This window comes from Elaeis guineensis, chromosome 13 (assembly GCF_000442705.2).
Source record: "Elaeis guineensis isolate ETL-2024a chromosome 13, EG11, whole genome shotgun sequence".
In the NCBI taxonomy this organism is placed as follows: Eukaryota; Viridiplantae; Streptophyta; class Magnoliopsida; order Arecales; family Arecaceae; genus Elaeis; species Elaeis guineensis.
Genome location: NC_026005.2, coordinates 48,070,312 through 48,076,210, shown reverse-complemented (window position 1 = coordinate 48,076,210; position 5,899 = coordinate 48,070,312). Strand labels below are relative to the sequence as shown.

The 5,899-nt window shown below is 34.1% G+C and overlaps 1 long non-coding RNA gene and 1 pseudogene across 1 annotated transcript; both read right to left on the bottom strand.

Moving 5' to 3' along the window:
- Positions 1 to 1,795: 1,795 nt before the first annotated feature.
- Positions 1,796 to 2,695, bottom strand: LOC140853468 (uncharacterized). Its single transcript, XR_012136544.1, has 3 exons — positions 2,528 to 2,695; positions 2,318 to 2,415; positions 1,796 to 2,209 (listed from the first exon to the last, which is right to left on the bottom strand). It is a non-coding gene; the product is annotated as an uncharacterized lncRNA (long non-coding RNA).
- A 1,707-nt stretch (positions 2,696 to 4,402) lies between these two features.
- LOC140853127 (uncharacterized) lies at positions 4,403 to 5,680 on the bottom strand (annotated as a pseudogene).
- Between the last annotated feature and the right edge of the window lie 219 nt (positions 5,681 to 5,899).

Genomic DNA, 5,899 nt, shown 5'->3' with positions numbered 1-5,899 from the left:
ATAAACAAAGTCTCGGCCTGTCTTTATTTGAGACGTTCTTCAAAATTGGCCAGAGATGGAAGGGCATATCAAGGATGCAAGACCGGGATCGTGGCACAAGAGCTTGTGGGGGAAGCTTGGATAGTCGAACTCCAGAGAACTCGGATGTGTACGATCATCTGTAGCTTCAAAGAGCTGCAGGTCGTGTGAGCTTGGTAGTTTAGCTGGGCTGCATTAAAGATGGGTTTCCCCGAGCCTCATGCATAGTAGTAGCGTTGCATGGTCGTGCTGTGGATTTGGTATGTGTAGTACTGAATGGCAGCTTGGTGGGTTGTGGATCAGTGACACAGTGGTTATATCTTGGCACGAGGGTATGTTGAGGATCAAAACATCTGGGATGAGTAGTGCTTGGCTTGAGGGGCAAAGCCTTAAAGTTGACACAGAGGTGTTGAGCTACGAAGCACTCTTGGGAAGAGTCTATTATATAGCACGGAGGTGCGCATGAGCATTGCAGTTGATTCGAGGGGTCGGATTACTTACGGGTACTTGAGGGTGTCATCTGTATTCAGACAAGCATTTCCACGCGCTTCTCTTCCTTTCTAATTCTAATTCCATCCAATCCCAATTCCCGACGCCATCACAAGTGATCAACCTAAATCGATTTTGAAAACTTTTTTTGTTTATTTGTTTGTTTGTTTGTCTATTTTGATGCCAAAGTTCTATTGAATTTTTAGTGAACTTGGATCTCTTTCTTTGATTCTTTTGGTCCCGATCTTTTAGAACCACCGTGGCGAGCTTGGATCAAAGAACATATTCTCCAGGTGCATGTCCAAATTTCAGAAAGAAACGACGGGCTTTCCAAGATCTCTGTGAGCTCCCATTATGGCAGGGCAAAATAGATCCCTTTTTTTTTCCCCTTTTTTTTGTATTCATTTGGATTTTTTTGCATATTTTGTTGTTGATGATGTTTTTCTCCTGTTTTTCCTGATGTGATTAGCATAATAAGGTTCCAGATTTTTCGAATGGTGAGGCTTTTGGTGGAGGGGTTGGCGAAGGTTGAGGAGGCAAAGATGGTGATTGATGGGATGAGGAAGAGGTTCTCGAAGAATTTAATGTGGGGATGGACAAAGGACGAGAAGTTGCTTGGTTTGAGTCATGATGGAGAAGCATCCGAGCAAGTAGAAGCTGCTTAGCAAATTCAAAATTGTAGGTATTTTATCGACTTATCTCTCTTGATGGACTTATATTAGTGAATTGAAAGTTTGGATTGGATTGGGAACTTCAGTTTTGAATAGGTATATAACTTTTTGAAGTACCAAACTCTTTTGAAGTACCAAACTGCATCATTGTATTTTTCTTTTTTCAATGCAAAAAGTGGTTTAACTGAATATTGCCTATTGTGATGTAAGCTACTCTAATATAATTGGAGTTTTTTTTGTGATTTTCTGTTGAGCATATTCTTTTGATTATTAATCTTTGATCTTACGATTCAAAAGTTTCTTTATGGTGTAAGTGTTTAATAATATATGTAATTGATTCTATTGAGAATGTGCCCACTCCGATCAATAAGGAATAGTTGATTTTGATATTTCATGCATCGCATGGGGTTCTAAGCTAGTCCTCCACTGGAACACCAAGGGTCCTCTTTTCTTTCCTGTTACAGTATCTGTGCTACCCTGCTTGGAGTTGGTGCACAAGGGAAGGGATTTGGGTTGCACCATTCACAAAAGCTCTATACTCGTGTTTATATTAATTTGCTAATACAATACATATGTTTTACAAGCAAAAATTTCTGGATAATCAGAATTGCTTTTGAAGTAAAACAAAGTCATATTTTGCAAATATTATTGGTCAACAAGCTATGGTTCCAAAATCCAAGCACAAACTCAAATTTAGGAGCAGATGGTTTGCATCCTAGAAACAGAACTCTGAAGGTGAGCAGCTTCTTTATTCAATGTTTCTTAGCGGCAAGAAACTTTGATCATTCGTCAGAAGTACAATGCCCTGCCTTGCAGCTTCTAATGCGAGCTCCCTCCTTTGGTGCATATATTACTCATTCCAAGCTCCCCAAACCGATTAGCAGCTGGGTTTCCATCAAAGAGCCCAAGGCGCAGCTGAACGGAGAATAGTTTAAGTAATGCGCGGTCGATGTCTTCTTCTCGAACAATTCCTAACTTGATTGCTTCACCAGTGTATTGAAGCAGATATGTTCCACAGCTGATATCCATTCCTTCCCAAAAAGAGAAGCAAATCAGTCCACAAACTTTCAAAGCATGTCATAAAATTCTTTCAGCGAAAGCAAGCAAGTAGTTCCTTCGGCATGCACATAGACACTCACCTGCTTGTAACACAGCAGCTATGGAAGCTTCAGGAGAATTAGTGTAGCTTTGGTTTTCATAAGTTATGGCAACAGCATCACAATCAAAAGTAATATACCTACATTAGATTCGAATTCAATGTGTCCATGAAAAGAACATATAGAAATGAGTCTGCAATACTATCAAATATAAGTGGTGCATTCTACTCTTTGTTGAGCAAATAGACTAACAGGTATCCTCAAATCCCCATTGTTTTCGAGTTTGCTGCAGGAGTTCACCCCGAGCACAAGCAGGTAGCCCATTGACCTGATTATAGGAGCACATCAAGCAGCTGGCATGGCCTTCCTGGATGCAGCTCTGAAATGGCGGCTGAAACGTATCCTCCATATCTTGTTTCGTCACCTGATGATACACTATGTTATAAACTATTTTGTTAATTGGGATAGTACCAACTGCATAGAGCAAATCTTATTTTTATTAATTGGGATCCAAAAGATCCCAAAAAACATTTGCATAAACTACTTTGTATCATATTAATAGTTTCATCTTATTTAGGAGAATAATAAGTAGCTTTATGATATAGTGGCTTATGTAACAGGACATAGATTCATGTGTGAAGAACCGAAATAGAGTTTATCCCACACTTGCCTTGTGAACCAGTCTGCTTTTCCTCAAGATAAGCTTGGCAACCATCTATGTTATAGGGAAAGCCTGAAATAGTGTAACAAACTCATCGTATTAGCAGCTGAAAATTATATGCAAATAATAGAACTTGCTCAATATAAAAGGAAGCAGGAAACATAAGCCATGAATACCAAAATCTGATATGAACATGGGTAGGAAGCAGGAAACCTCACAACAGCAATTTTTAATCCAAGTTTGTTTTGCACTTTCTAATTGTCAACATAAAAAAGGATGCTTCAATATCAAAACTTTATATACTAAAATTAGGGCTATCTTTTGATACGTTACACAATCCACATCAGTTTGTGGTATATATAAAGGAAATATTTCATGGCAATGTCAAGCCACAACAGAAATAGATATATAGATACAATTAATCAAACAAAATCATGAAAACTGGATCCTGTGGCATTGGAAAATAGGCCTATAATGCAAACATAAACTGCTTAAGGTTACCAATCTGAACTATGATCCAAGTAAATTAAGCACAGGTTTCATGACACAACTTGAATTTATTTTGAGAAATAACACAATCTTCTAAACTACTGTAAGGGATAAGATCATGATGAGTGATAGAACTATTTTGCCCATTGCATAGCAATTACTTCGAGGCATAACGTTCTTAACCTGCATATATTGAATACAATATCAGTTAATACAAATTATATATACACTAATAGAAGAATTGCTAATAATAAATATAATTTATTAAATGAAAATATACATCTTAAATATTTTTGTATCAATAGAGTCAAATATCATTCTATCCTTGAACATCTATCCTAATCCAATTCATTGAAGTATTTAGAACATCAATTGGCATAACATTTAAAGGCATACATTGAGTATAAGCCTCCTCATCTTTCAAAACTATTTCTTTCCCTATATCATATAAGTTTCTAGGTTTCATTTTGATAACAATAGCTTATTCTTTATCTTTTGAGTCTTATATAAAAAATACCTATTAAGCTTGAGATGAAAATATGAATAAATCATCCTTCAACAAGACACCAGTGTGTATCAATCGTGAATAATTTACTAGTTGTATCTATTTGTGTCTTGCTTCAAACCTCTTGGTAAGTTTACATTAATCCAATCACATCAAAATAATACTATTTTAAACTTTCTATAGTAATCTAACTCGTAAATATCTATAAGTGCACCATAATAAATTTTTTCATCTGCTTCTACCATAACTCCACTATTGTAAGTTTTTCTAAATTTTTCAGATTCTTTAGTATAGAATTTCAAACCATTGATGATGAAGCCATTATATCTCTTGATAATATTATTAGGACCTCAAGTAGTAGCTATCAATACATCTGAATAATTGCTCTCTATCATTATTGGTACCTGAAAAAAAAAAGGCACAATCAACTATTAAATAATGCATCATAATATTAATCGAAATTAACATACACCTATATATATATGTGTGTGTGTCTAATCTATTTGAAAAGCCATTCATAGAATATTTCAACCAACCATTTTTGCTCAACTCTTAAGTTTGGTCAAATGTTATTGTTGACTTGTAGTTGAGCAATTAAAAATTTGCTTTATAAAAATTAGATCATTGGTCAAAAATATTATATATGATAGGATAGTAAATTAAATTATATTATAACTATGATAACCTATGATACTCAGAGATTATGTCACTATGAAGTAAGACACAACGATATGCTTGTGCCAATGATCTTTTGTAAAGAACAATATTTTCAATCTTTTCCAAAACTCTCCCACCAGATATTTAAGAACTTATAATTTTAAACTTCTTCTACAATCTTATAATTTCTTTGAGATTGGTTGAATTTTATTTTTATACCTTTAAGATATCTTGAACAAAATGTCAAGTATTATTCAGCAACATATCCTTCTGTAATTGAGCCCTTTGGATGAGCTCTATTGTGTACATAATCTTTTAAGTGCATATGATACCTTCAAAAATAAAAAAATATTATAAAACATCAATATCAGCATAATCTTTTTTGAAATAAAAAATTTTAAATTACAATCACAGAGTTTATAGTAGCTTATCTCTCAATAGAATACATTTATCTATACTGCACTGGTCCACCAAATTTAGCTTCCATAACTAAGTGAATGATTAGATGAAAAAACTTGAAGAAAATATCTTTTCCATTTGGCACAGTGTAAGTGCAACACGAGACTCTAATCGATTAAGTTTCTGAGGATTAAGAACGTTAAAACATAATGACTTAAAAAATGCTGACAATTGGAAAACAACTATAACAACTTGTTTCTGTATTCATAATCTTAAAGCCAATAAAATTATATCTTACATCAGTATATAGTCATCATGACTTTTTAAATTTAAAAGTTTTCGCTCTTTCAGATTGACACATTATGAAATGTTTGATGCATACCCATTAGGGACCTTGATATTTTTTTAAAACTATCAGAAAAAAATCTTTTTCTTAAGTGGACGTTGCGTAACATACAGGAGGGATGTAAATTTTATCATTAGCAAGCACTTTGATATGAAGTTCCTATTGGATGCCCATTTCTTTTAAATTAAAACTTGCCTTCATATTATATTTGGTCTTCCCATCAAGATTTAATAATGTTTCAATTAAATTATCATAAATATTCTTCTCTATATGCATCACATTAAGATTATGCCAAAGAAGATTATGCTTCCAACAAGGTAAGTCAAAGAAGATGCTTCTTTTTTTCATAATTGTTTAGTAATATTAGTTATAAATACTACCATTGTTATATCATTATTTTCATATCCATCTATATCATCATCTTCGAAGACATTATTAGCATCCTTAAACACCTCTATATCAAGATTGCTAGTACTGACTTCTTCTGGTAACTCTTCATGCATTGAGCTTCTAGCATCCTTTCTTCCTCTTTTTTTTGAAGACTTGGATATCTTACCATAATTGTGA